The sequence below is a fragment of the Colobus angolensis genome, unplaced genomic scaffold (genome assembly GCF_000951035.1).
Source record: "Colobus angolensis palliatus isolate OR3802 unplaced genomic scaffold, Cang.pa_1.0 Scaffold259, whole genome shotgun sequence".
In the NCBI taxonomy this organism is placed as follows: Eukaryota; Metazoa; Chordata; class Mammalia; order Primates; family Cercopithecidae; genus Colobus; species Colobus angolensis.
The window spans coordinates 3,984,799-3,999,410 of NW_012115810.1; the positions used below are offsets into that span (position 1 = coordinate 3,984,799).

The 14,612-nt window shown below is 36.9% G+C and overlaps 1 protein-coding gene across 3 annotated transcripts in view; it reads right to left on the reverse strand.

The window, feature by feature from the left end:
* Positions 1–14,612, reverse strand: part of TANK (TRAF family member-associated NFKB activator) — a 106,229-nt gene that overhangs the window by 38,889 nt on the left and 52,728 nt on the right. The gene's annotated exons all lie outside the window — the stretch shown is intronic.

The window sequence follows — 14,612 nt, forward strand, 5'->3', positions numbered from 1 at the left end:
AGTCGCCATCAGGGCAATTCCTATTGGAGTTGCCCAGACAGGGCCACCCCAAGACCCCAGACCAGTAGAGCCATCAGGGTGCAACTCCAGGCTGGGAGACCCAAAGGCATGCAACTCCAACACCAAGAAATGCAGCCAACAATGTGATGGAGTAGGGTTGCCTAGAGCCTTGGGGGCCCAACTTTCACCCCAGTGTGTCCAGAAAATGAGAAATGGGAGTTAAAGACTATACTCAAGCTTCAGGGTTTAATGTTGGCCCTACTGGGTTTGTTGTTGTTGTTTATTTGAGGTGTTTGGATGTGGTTAGAACCTGTTAGCCCTTTGTTCTTTCCTGCTGCTCTATATTGGAGTGGGAATGTCTATCCTATGTCTGTCCCACTATTGTGTTTTGGAAGCATATAACTGTATAATTTCATAGGCTCACAGCTGGAGAGGAATTTGTCTCTGGATGAATTGTACTTTGAGTCTCATTTCCATATCTGATTTAGATAATGTTTAGATGAAAACTTTAGAGTTTAAAGTTGATGCTGGAACAAGGTAAGTCTTTTTGGGGCTTTTGGGATGGAATAAATATGTATCATGTACATGTATCTCATGTATTTTGTATGTGTGCAGGATATAAATCTGGGGGAGCCAGGGGTGAAATGCTATGATCTGAATGTGTGTCCCCACCAAAATTCATGTTGAAACTTAATCCCCATTGTGATGGTATTAAGAAGTGGGGCCTTTTAGGAGGTATTAAGTTATAAGGGCTGCTCCCATATGAATAAGATTAAGGCCTTTATAAAAGGGGCTTCACACAGAGTTCAGTCCTTTTTGCCCTCCATCCCTTCTGCCATATTAGAATACACTGTTCATCTCCACTAGATGATGCAGCAATGAGTTGCCATCTTGGAAACAGAGACTGGGCCCTCATCAGACACCAAGCCTGCTGGAGCCTTAATCTTGGACTTCTCAGCCTCTAAAACTGTGAGAAATACATTTCTATTATTTATAAATCACCTGGTATAAGGTATTTTGTTATAGAGTACAAATGGACTAAGACACAGAGCATGTAGTACATATGTTTATGAACAAAAGCTCTGGTTATCACCGAAGCCAGATCTCTCAGTCTTTTTTCTAGTTCATTGTAACCTAGGACTCAGGTGTTTATGAGAAATCAGTATGGCATCTCCATTGAATCAAAAACATTCCTGTCAAGCAAACAAAACAAAACAAAACAAAAAACCAAACCCTGGTTGTTCAAAGTTTACAAAGAGACAAAATGGACTAAATGATTAAAGATTAATGGCTATTAAAAGTTATAAAAATCACACACCTTTGTCAAAAAATTCAAATAACAAAATGACCACTACCACCAACACAACAAAAATAATGTACAAGTACGTACAGATATGTACAAAGTAAAATGTGGCAGGATCCTCCCTTACTTTGCCTTACATTTTTCCTCAAGGGTAACTACTACTGACATTTTGGTATATACCCTTTCAGAACTCCTGTATACATATGTGTATATGTATCACAGTTTTTTACAAATGAGAACAATTCTGCAACCAAATTTTTCAACTCAGCAACACATTATCATCATGTGATAATTTCATTACATACTATGTACCAAAATCAATTTTCTTTATCTCATTTAATCCTTAAACCAACCATCCTAGGAGACTATTTCCCATATTTTACAGAAGAGAAAATTGAGTCTTAAAGAGGTACAAAATAATCTGCCTAGGCTGATTGCAACTTCCACCTCCCGGGTTCAAGCGATTCTCCTGCCTCAGTCTCCCAAGTAGCTGGGATTACAGGCGCCCCCCTCCCCCACATCACACCTGGCTAATTTTTGTATTTTTAGAAGAAACAGGATTTCGTCATGTTGGCCAGGCTGGTCTTGAACTCCTGACCTCAAGTGATTGGCCTGCCTCAGCCTGCCATAGTGCTGGGATTACAGGCGTGAGCCACCGCACCTGGCCCCCAAGTATCAATTTTAATCTTAACTATTAAGCTTTCCCAGTAGATAGTAGCGCTAAGATTTGAATCTAGGCTTGCCTGAATATAAAGCCCAAGCCCCTAACTAACCACTATGCCACGTCTTATGAGTACCTCTAGCTCACATGAGGCCCTCTCTTGTTATATATTCTCTTCCTAGGTAATCTCATCCATGCCAGTAGCTCAAATTTTTCTTCTAGCTTAGATCTCTCTTCTAAGCTACGGATCTATGTGGTCAACTGTTCCGGGGAAAGCACTTCAAATATTCAAAACTGATGATTTCCCCCCATTACCACTTCCTTTCATCTCTCCTCTCCACCCCCGAAAAGTCTGGTTCTTTGCTAGTATTCCTTTTCTTGGTACACAGTGCTCTTATCTATACAGAAAGCTGTGACCATCTTTGACATCTATTTGTTCTATAGCCAATCCATTACCAAGCATCAATCTTTTTTATTTATTTATTTATCTTTTTGAGATGGAGTCTTGCTCTTTTAGAGCTCTGTCTTGCTCACTGGAGTACAGTTGGCGTGATCTAGGCTCAATGCAACCTCCACTTCCTGGGTTCAAGTGCTTCTCCTGCCTCAGGCTCCCGAATAGCCGGGATTACAGGTGCCCACCATCACGCCTGGCTAATTTTTGTATTTTTAGTACAGACAGTGTTTCACCATGTTGGCCAGGCTGGTCTTGAACTCCTGACCTCAAGTGATCCGTCTGCCTGGGCCTCCCAAAGTACTATTACAGGTATAAGCCACTGCACCTGGCCCCAAGTATCAAGTTTAATCTTAACTATTAATATCTCTTAAGTCTATTACCACAACCTTAATGGACTGCTGCAATAGCCTAACTATTCTCTAGCAGCCATTGTGTTCTTTGCAAAATGCACATGTAATCATATTACTCCATACTTTTTTTCCTACCCCTCACCCTTGTCCCCCAAAAAACCTTAAATGGCTTCTTACACTCCTAGAATAAAGAACCAAAAGTCCTTAATATGGTCTCCAAGTCCCTACTAAGAGCTTCTGACTCTTCTCATTGCACTATTTCCCTTATACTTTAAGTTCTTTTAGGCCAATGGGTCTTTATAATGCAGGTCCTTGTACTTAAAAAGCCCTCCAAACCTGCCCTTTCAAAAATCATTATATAACGATAATCTCTGACCTGCTGGATTAGGTCAAGTCCCCAACAGACATTCTAATAGCAATTTACCTTTCTTCTTGATACTCTGATCAGAGTTTCAAGCTATATTTGTGAGACTGTTTGATTAGTCTCTGCTTTACTAGACTGTGCCACCATTCCATGAAGCAGGAAGCAAGCATGTCTGTTTGCTTATCACTATAGATTTAGTACTTAGTACAGTTCCGGATACATAGTAGGTGCACAATATATTTTTGAATGAATATCATTAATTCTTTATTAACCAATCTCCTTGAATACATATCCTACATACCTGACTACAAGTTTTAACAGGACATATTTCTGGAAGTAAAACCTTGGAAGAAAGGATACAAATATTTTTCATTCTGATAATGTGGAAAATGAATCTACTGGCAAAGTACTGACAATGTAAAACAAAGAAATAAAGCTTTGATCAGAAACCACCTGGAGCACCTTTATTCTAATACCAGTAGCTTCATTAGGAAAAAACCAGAATGAACCACTTTACCCCGTCAACACTTTGGATAGAGTATATATGTTGTTGGGGAAAAAAAAAGAGTGGTAAACCATAATAAGGCCATTTACATCTTATGTGAAAATGAAGGATTTTTTTTAACGTAGTACCTACAATAAAGGTATTTTATGCCTTTTGCAATCCTTTAAAATATGTTTCACAAGCTTTTAGAGGTAACATAAGCCTTAGGTTAAAGCTTTACATTTCACCTGGGTCAAGACTAGCTCCTGAATAAAGCAATCTGACAACAAAACAGTCCTGATCGCTTAACATTTATTGTCAGAAAAACGTTAGAGAAGATCTGTAATTTATGATAAAAAGACAAGGCACAGTCAAATTTACTCTTATTTTAGGCCTTCTCCTCAGCCTTACTGGCTAGTCAATAAGCTTAGCAAATTGGATGGTTTTAAATATTATGTACCCTTCACTTTTCTTCTCAGTACAAAGAAAAAGCAATTAATATAACATAGCATCTGAATCATTTTATAATTAAGGATATTGCTTCCTTCTATGTAAGACTTTGTCAATTTTTCTCTTTTAATCAAGAGGGGGCAAGAAGAGAAAAATTCCATTTCAAATTTCTTTTCTCAACAAAGGGATTTCTATTTTCTGATTACATAATGCAAAGAATCTTGGGACAAGCAGGAGAGGCCAGCTGCAGGTTTTCTATAACCTAATCATTTATCATTATGGTAATCTGACTTGTAGCAATCAGTTTTAACATTTTCAGATGTTTTAATTATTTTATTCTTCTTCTCCTGGAAAGATGGTCAAAGAAGCAATAGAAATTTCTCCCATGGAACAGTGGCAGAAATTGATGACAAGTAACTTGGTATGAGTAATAAACTGATTAAATATTTAATTCCATATTATGGAGTCTTGTGATACCTGAAACTCTCCAAGCAATTCTAGACTAGTGAGCCAAAAGATGTGGCAAGGACTGCTAATTATTCCCCATATCCATTTTATTTCTTTCTTTTAGTAATATAGAGTTTTAACAGGGCACATGGTCACGCAGCTAGAGGATATACTTACTAGCCTTCTTCACTACTACATGTGATCATGTGACTAAGTTCTGGCTAGAGGGTGTGAACAGAAATAATCTGCACAAATTTTGGACAACATCATTAAAAGAAAGCTGTCTGCTCTTCACTTCTCTTCCCCTTCTCATTGGCAAGGAAATAAGGAGAGCAGCCACTGTGATTTCAGAGAGGGAAACCATATTTTAAGAACGGTAGAGCTGGCCGGGCATGGTGGCTCCAGCCTGTAATCCCAGCACTTTGGGAGGCCGAGACGGGTGGATCACAAGGTCAGGAGATCGAGACCATCCTGGTTAACACGGTGAAACTCCGTCGCTACTAAAAAGCACAAAAAAACTAGCCGGGTGCGGTGGCGGGCACCTGTAGTCCCAGCTACTTGGGAGGCTGAGGCAGGAGAATCGCGTAAACCCGGGAGGCGGAGCTTGCAGTGAGCCGAGATCACGCCACTGCACTCCAGCCTGGGCGACAGAGTCAAACTCCGTTTCAAAAAAAAAAAAAAAAGAACGGTAGAGCTGCCTTACTAGCCCTGTTCTATTCACCTGTGGACTGCTACAAAAGAGATAACTTTTATTTTTTTATTTTTTATTTTTTTAAATTAAGACAGGGTCTCGCTATGTTGCCCAGGCTGGTCTTGAACTCTTGGGCTCAAGCAATTTTCCTGCCTTAGCCTCTCAAAGTGCTGGGATTACTCACATGAGTCTTTGTGCCAAGCAGAGACAAAAGTCAACTTCTATATTTACACACTGTATTTCTTAGTCTCTTTGTAACAGCTTATCCTACATAATAACCAATTCAGGGGCCAAACCAACTCTACCACCCTATATTCGCCATAATAATCATTTGTCTTATTCTGTAAGCATATTAAAAGTTGTCTGGTCAGAGGCTATTGTGATTAAAAGATTCCCCTACTTTAGAATGAACAGAAGACCTCTTAGTGTGGGTATGTATGAATGCTTACACATGCCCAGAAATGGAATAAGCAATATTTGACTGTGAACCCTTTAAGTGCATGCTCTGTTTTATCTATCTTTTAATTGCTAGCACATATGATGTCTCTGGCACATGATAAATTGAAGGATGAGTAAAGGAAATATTAAATATTATACTCTAGCCTCTTTTGGTAAAAAGAGATGTATAAGTCACAAAGAAAGGATTCATCCAAGAAGAGAGGAGACTATATTAAGTTATTCATAGCAATGGGAAGAAAACAGTTTGAAAACCTGGAATGAGCTATGACTTAGCTAGGTTAGTATAACGAATATGGTCTTTGGTCTGATAAACCTAGTTTCAGCATAGATTTTGCAACTTAGATTGGAAAATCAACATTTCTGAGTCTCGGTTTCTCCGTTTGAAAATAAAGCTAACAATGCATACTTTTGTAGGGCTGTAACACTTGTAGAATATGTTCATTCATTAAATGTTAATTTTCCTTTCTGATTTATGAAGTAATATGAATTTAAATGTTGAAGGCAAGAAGACTGCTTCTGTGTTTCTGAGATTAGTGCACTGCTTCTATGTATCTGAAATTGTCTAGTATTTTAGTATGGTCTAGAATGAGGGCTGTACCAGAGGATAAGCTAAAAAGAGCCATGTTTTAAGACTAGAGGTTCTAAAAAAAACAATTTAACAGCATGGTAGCAAGAGAGCCTAGGCATAACAATGGAAAATTTGGTCTAGAACTAAAGGAGAAAAACACTATTTAGGGGCCAGGTAAAATAAATATACTTCGTGATCAATAGCAGGACACTAGTAGTAGGAGGAGAGATTATCCTTTGAAATTTATGTGAAGTAACTTTTAGTGTAAATAAAAGGTAGTATTATTCCACACAGCAGCTTATTAAACTCATTACTCTCCAGCAATGGTACAGGTGAGAAAAAATGGTGAATATGCAAGTTCAGGTCTGGATATTCAGTTTAATGTTCCTTCCAAGTAGCAGTGAGACATATGGGTCTACAGTTCAGAGGGCAGGTCTGGACTAGGAATATAAATTTAGGAGTTAATTGTCACAGATATTTCAAGCCACAGGAAAAAATGAGAAGGTTCATATAAGAATAGAAAGTAAGGGCTGGGCGCAGTGGCTCACATCTGTAATCCCAGCACTTTGGGAGGTTGAGGTGGGCAGATCACTTGAAGTCAGGAGCTCGAGACCAGCCTGGCCAACATGGTGAAACTTTGTCACTACTAAAAATAAAAAAATTAGCTGGGCGTGGTGGCAGATGCCTGTAATCCCAGCTACTCAGGAGGCTTAGGCAGGAGTATCACTTGAACCTACGAGGCAGAGGTGAGCCAAGTGAGTGCCACTGCACTCCAGCCTGGGCAACAGAATGATACTCCATCTCAAAAAAAAAAAAAAGAAAAACAGTGTTTTAAGAAGGAGGTGTAGTACAAGGTATTGTTAGGTATTCATGACATGAGGTAGGTTTACATGTGCAAACCTGAAAGACTACTGACAATTTTTGGCAGAGAAGTTATAGACAAGAAGTTTGTGGTCAAACATTTTTTTCAAATTCTAGGTCTACTAATTCTACTAACTTAGTAGCTATGTGGTTGTGGTCAAGTTACTTCATCTCTCTGCACTTAATTTTCCTCATTCAAAAAATGAAAATAATACTTCCTCTTAAGATTTATACAAGGATTAAATAACTGTAAAGCTCTCTGGCAAACAAACCTCAATAAATCTTAGTGATGATAATGGAGAAGATGACGACATTAAAACATTTAAAACCTTTTTCAGATTAGAATGATTCCATTTTTGAAAAAATATGATTCACATACTCTGAAAGGATATAGACCCAATTACTAACAATGGACAGCCCTAGGGAGTGAGGGAGAGGACTATCACTTTATATTCTGCACATCTTGTTTACTTAAAAAAAAAAAAATGTGGTGCTTTTGTAATTTAAGCGAATAATATTTTAAAAATCACTTATCTGTTTTGTCTTTACCTCCCTTATCAATTTGGAATGCTTGGATGTCTTTCCTGAACAGAATGCTCCTTAATGGATACAGCATACTAACTTCTCAAAGAAAAGCTTCTGAGTCTCAAATTGCAGTGAACTGGAAGAAACACTGAGAGAAGAACTGACTTGGAGTATAGACAGCTGAGTGGTAAAAGGCTGGTGAGTTTATATAAACTGATGAGTGACAGTTGAATAGCAATAAAACATGGCTACTAAGATAATCTAGGCTAGGCCAATTCTTTTTTTGTAATAGAGTTTTTAAAAATATGTCAAAATATATATCAAATAATTCACATTGTTGTGCAGCCATCACCACCATTCACCTCCAGCACTTTTTGGATCCTTCCTAACTGAAACTCTGTATCCATTAAGCACTAACTCCTCATTCCTTCCTCCCTCTCAACCGTTGGCAACTACCCTTCTACTTTCTGTCTTTATCAATTTGACTATTCTTAGTGTCTCATATAAGTTTAATCATACAATATTTGTGCTTTTGTGACTGACTTATTTAACTTAGTATAACATCTCCAAGGTTCTACTTTGTAGCACATATAAAATTGTCTTTCCATTTTAAGGCTAAATACTACTATGTTGTGTGTATATACCACCTCACGGTTATCCATTCATCTGCTTAAGAACACTTGGGTTGTTTCCACCTTTTGCCTAATGTGAATAATGCTGTTCTGAATCTGAATGTACAAATATCCAATTGAGTCTTTGCTAGCACTTCTTCTGGGTATGTAACCAAAGAGTAGTAGGATTGCTGAATCACATGGTAATTCTATGTTTAAGTTTTTAAAGAATTGTCATATCATTTTCCACAATGGCTGCATTATTTTACATTCCTACTAGCAATGCATAAGGGTTCTAATTTCTACACATCCTTGCCAACACTTACTTTGCTTTTTTGAATAACAGCCACATCAATGGGTGTGAAGTAGCATCTCACTGTGTTTTTACTAATGAATAGGGATGCTGAGCATCTTTTCATATGCTTATTGGCCATCTGTATAACTTCTTGGAGAAATCTCTAAAGTCCCTTGCCCATTTTAAATCCAGGTTTTGTTGTTGTTGAGCTGTAGTTCTTTATATATTCTAGATATCAATTTCTTACCAAATATGATTTGTAAATATTTTCTCTTATTCTGTGGGTTGCCTTTTCACTCTGTTGATAGTGTCCTTTGACACACACAAGTTTTAATTTTGATGAAGGCCAACTTAACTATTTTTTCCTTAGTTGCCTGTGTTTTTGGTGTCATACCCAAGTCACCACCAAATCCAATGTCATAAACCTTTCCCCTCTATGATTTCTTCTAAGTCTTTATGGTTTTTACCTCTTGCATTTGGGTCTTTGATCTGTTTTAATTTTTGAACCTGGAGAAAGGCAAGGGTCCAATTCATGAAAATGTGATTTGTTTCCATATATTTGTGTCTTCTTTAAATGGCTTGTTGTTAATTATCAAAACACAACTGATTTTTGCATGTTTATTTTGTAACTTTACTGAATTTGTTTATTAGTTCTAACAGGTGGGATTTTTTTTGGGTGTGGAATCTTTAGGGCTTTCTATACTTAATATCATGTTGTTTAAAAACAGAGATAATTTTATTTCTTCCTATCCAATTTGATGCCTTTTATTTCTTTTTCTTCCTTAACTGCTCTGTCTAGGACTTCCAGTACTATGGTGAATAGAAGTATATCTTTGACTTATTTCAATCGTAGACAAAAAGCTTTCAGTCTTTCACTCTGGAGTATGATGTTACTTGTGGGTTTTTCCTATGTTGGATGATCTTTATTTTGTTGAGTTCGTTTCCTTCTATTCTTAGTTTGTTGGGTGTTTTTTAAAATCCTAAAATTTTATCAAATGCTTTTTCTGAATCACTTGAGATGATGTTTTTTCTTTTCAATACTGTTAACGTGGTATATTGCATGGTATATCATGACCAATTTTGTATGCTGAACCATTACTGCATTATAGGAATAAGCCTCACTTTGTCATGGTATGTAATTATTTTAATATGCTGTTGAATTCGATTTGCTAGTGTTTTGTTAAGGATTTTTTGCATCAATATTGTCTTAGTCTGTTTTGTGCTGCTATAACAGAATACCTGAGGTTGGGTAAATTATAAAGAACAGAAATTTATTTCTTCACAGTTCTGGAGGCTGGGAAGGCCAAAACCAAGACACCAGTATCTGGCAAGTCCAAAATCAAGACACTAGCATCTTCCACATAGTGGAAGGTATCATGTGGCTGAAGGGCAAAGAGAAAGGGCAGCAGGAGTCAAACTGACCATTTTGGAGCAGCATTAACTATGCCCATGGGGGCAGAGCCCTCATGGCCTAATCATCTCTTAAAGGTCCCACATCTTAATATTGTTATACTGGCAATTAAATTTCAACATGAGTTTTGGAGGGGACAAACACTCAAACCATAGCAAATATTCATAGGGGATATTAGTCTGTAGTCTTCTTTTCTAATAGTGTCTTTGGTATTAGGGTAATGCTAGCCTCAAAGAATGAGTAAGGGAGTGTTACATACTGTTCAAGTTTTTGGAAGAGACTGAGAGGATTGGTATTAATTCTGCTTTAAATGTTTGGCAGAATTCACTGGTGAAGCTGTCTCATCCCAGACTTTTCTTTGTTGGGAAGTTTTTGATTACTGATTCAATCTCCTTACTAGTTAAAGGTCTATTCAGATTTTCATTTTCTTCATGATTCATTCTTAGTAGTTTGTATGTTCCTAGGACATTTTACTAGCTTATCCCATCTGTTGGCATACAATTGTTCATAGCACTCTTTTATGATATTTTTAACTTTTGTAAACTTGGTAATAATGTCCTCATTTTCTTATTTTAGTTATTTGTCTTCCCTCTTTTTTTAGTTAAGCTAACTAAAGGTTTGTTCTTGATCTTTTCTTGATCTTTTCAAATAGTCAACACTTGTTTTTGCTGATTTTCTTTATTGTTTTTCTATTTTTTATTTATATTTGTTTCCATTTTTATTATTTTCTTCTTTATGCTAGTTTTGGGTTTAATTTGTTCTTTCTCTAGTTTCTTCAGGCATAAAGTTAAGTTACTGATTTGAGATCTCTCTTCTTTAATATACACATTTACAGCTAAACATTTCTCTATTAACTGCTTTTACTGCATCCTAAAAGTTTTGGTACTTTGTATTTACACTTTCATTTATCTAAATATATATTCTAATTTCCCTTGTGATTTCTTTTTTGACCCATTGGTTGTTTAAGAGTGTTATTTAATTTGTGAATTTCCCACTTTTCCTTTTGCTAATTTCTAGTTTCATTTCATTGTGATTAGAAAATATACTTAGTATGATTTCAATCTTTTTAAATTTATTAAGTCATTTTTAATGGCCTCTCCCAGGCCATTAAATATATGGTCTCTCCCAGAGAATGTTCCATGTGCCCCTGAGCAAATGTGTATTCTGTTGTTGCTGGGATATTTTACATATGTCTGTTAGGTCCAACTGCTCTACAATGTTGTTCAAATCCTCTGTTTCCATATAGATCTTTGTCTAGTTGCTCTATCCATTATTTAAAGTGTTCAAAGTATAATACTTTAATTCTCCTACTATTATCATAAAGCTGTAATGTTTCTTCCTTCAATAGTGTCAATGCTTGCTTCATATACTTTGGAGCTCTGATGTATGATGCATATATAACTGTTAATATTTGCTTCATAAACTGACCCTGTGATCATTATATAATGTCCCTTTCCTGTCTCTTGTAGTAATTTTTGTTGTTTTGTTCTTTTATTTTTGAGACAGGGTCTTGCTCTGTCATCCAGGCTGTAGTGCAGTGGTGCAAACATGGCTCACTGCAGCCTCCCCCTCTGGGGCTCAACCAATCCACCTGTCTCAGTCTCCTGAGTAGCTGCGACTACAGGAGCACACCACCAGACCTGTTTTCTTTGTTTTTGTTTTTTTTCTTTTGTAGAGATGGGATTTTGTCATGTTGACCCAGGCTATTCTTAAACTCCTGTGCTCTAACGACCCACCTGCCACAGCCTCCCAAACTGATGGGATTACAGGTGTGAGCCACCATGGCTGGCTTGGAACAATTTTTGATTTAAAGTCTGTTTTGTCTGATTTTAGTATATTCACTCTTTCTCTCTTTTGGTTATTAACAACTATATGAATGTTCTCCCTTTTCCACCTCTTTGCCAGCATCTGTTATTTTTTTGTCCAATTTTTTAATCAAGAAAACGATTTTAACTGGGGTGAGATGATATCAAATTGTGGTTTTGATTTCCATTTTCCTAATGATTATTACGGTAAGCATTTTTTAAAATGCCTGTTGGCCATTTGCATGCCTTCTTTTGAGAAATGTCTATTCAGATCTTTTGCCCATTTCAAAATTGATTTGTTTTTGCTGTTTCGCTATTGAATTGAGTTCTTTATGTCACCTGCTTATTAAGCCTTTGTCAGACAGTTTGCAAATATTTTATCCCATTCTGTAGGCTGTCTCTGTACTTTGTTGACTGTATCTTTTGTTGTGTAATATTAGCTTGATATAATCCCATCTGTCTAATTTTGTTGCCTCTGCCTTTGAGATCTTACCCAAAATATCTTTGCCCAGACCGATGTCCTAATGCAGTTCCCCAATGTTTTCTTCTAGTAGTTTCATAGTTTCAGGTCTTATATATAATCTTCAATTCATTTTGATTTGATTTTTATATATGGTGAGAAATGGGAGTCTACTTTCATTCTTCTGCATATGGTTATCTAGTTTTCCTAGCACTGTTTATTAAAGAGACTGTCCTTGAAAGCAATAAGGGAGGAAAACAATAAGGGAGAAAACCATGAAAATATCCAAAGAAAAACCACTCCAACCAACTGGGATAGTAAATGCAAAGGTTCTGAAATAGGAATATATTTGAAAAACAACAGGAAGCCCATGTGGTAGAAAGGCTGTGAGAGAATAGAGTGGTAGGAGATAAATGAAATGTCTGGTAAGGGCTAGATTAGGCTCTGCCTTAGTAGTCCATAGGAAGGACTTTGGTTGTTTTTCTTTTTTTGAGCCAGGGTCTCGCTCTGTCACCCAGAGTGGAGTGCAGTGGTGTGATCTCAGCTCACTGCAGCCTCAATCTCCCTCAACTTCCCAGGATCACTGGGCTCAAGCAATTCTTCCACCTCAGCCTACTGGGTAGCTGGGACTACAGGCATATACCACCATGTCCAGCTAATTTTGTTCATAACTTTGACTTATATTTTATAGAAATCACTGAAAAATTTTGAGTAGGAGACTGATATAATTAACATTTAAATATTTCTTTTTAAAAGGATCACTCTGGCTGTTGTGTAACGTGATTGTAAAAAGGCATCAATTATTTTTTCACTTTATGTTCAGGCTTTCTCCTCTCTCTCTGCTGTGTTATTATGCTTTCACATTGTTTCATTTATCCAACAAAAGAAAAAAAAACACAAAATCTCACTAGTTATCACTCTCTTTCTCTTCTGCACAGTCAAGCTTTTAACCGCGTGGTTTATATTGTCTTTACTTCTTCATTCCCTAATTCTTCTCAGCCTACTACAATCTGCCCTCCCCACTCGACTTAACTGCCTTCAAAAATGTCAGTAACCTCCACATAGCCAAATGCAACTGGCTTTGCCAGTTGTCATCTTACTAGATTTCTTGGATATCTGGTACTGCTAACTAGTGCTTCCTTCTTGAGGCTCTTTTCTAATAGCTTCTATGATATTACACTCTTTTTCTATCATTTGTTTCTTACCTTGTAGAGTGGTTTTTATTAGTTTCCTTAATGATTTTTCCCTCTCTATGCCTAGTCTTTAAAATATTGGTATTCTCCAAGTTCTCTTCCTATGCCTCTCAAATTGCTTAACCTATGTTCTGAATCTCCAGAGGCCAAGTAACTGATCTTCTCCCCTTCCTTCTCCCTCTCCCACTTCTATCCTTCAAATATTCCTTCAACCTATGCACTCTTAACTGGGAGATGTTATTCACATTTAAGGATACAACAAAATCCATTACTTCCATATCTACATTTTCCAATTCAGAACTTTTTCTAGGCCTAGATTCACATTTACAACCACCCATTGGCATTTTTACCTGTAAACCTCACAGGTAACTAAAAATATTAACTAAAATCTAATTATAGATCTTATTCCCCCACCCCAAATTTGTACCCTCTTATCCATCCTTTGTTTCAGTCATCAGCACCACCATTAATCCAGTAATCTATTCCAGACACCAGGACACCATCTGAGAGGGTACCAGGCCTCAGATGTGGCCTGTATTCAGTTGCCCCTGTTTTCCATTTTGTCTCCTAAATAAACCTTAAATATTTCCCCCAATTCACCTCTAACACTTAATTTATGTCCTCATTTTGATTGCTTGAAATGACTGCCATTCACTTTTTTTAAAAATTGAGGTATAACATATATGTGCATACACTTAGTATGTATGTATATTAATATATATTTTATGTATCATATAACTACATAATTTTATATCAATACATATATTAAAGTGCATAAAGTACAACTGGATAGTTGCCAGTTATATTATATTGTTTGCTCTTAGAACTTTGGTTAGTATGAAATAGGTTCTTAATTTATATTTGTTGAGCTCAATTTCACATTGCTCTGTATACTATCTATCTCTATCCCACTGTCAAGAAGACTATTCCAAAGCAGATATTAATCCTTCAGTAACTTTTGACTGAAAGAGGATATAGTACAAACTACTTAGCCATACTCATCTATCTTTACAGGTTCTTTTCCTGGAACTTCCCATCATTCTCTTTGAAGCTATACGATTCCTTGTGGTGCACGAAATATATCATACACTCTCTCACTTCTGAGTTTTTCTAAATACATAGTGCTCCTCCTGCTTCTTCCCCAGTTTACTAAACTCTTCCTAATCTTAGCTCAAGTATGGACTCACATTGGGCTTATTACCTGATTCTCACAGACCAAG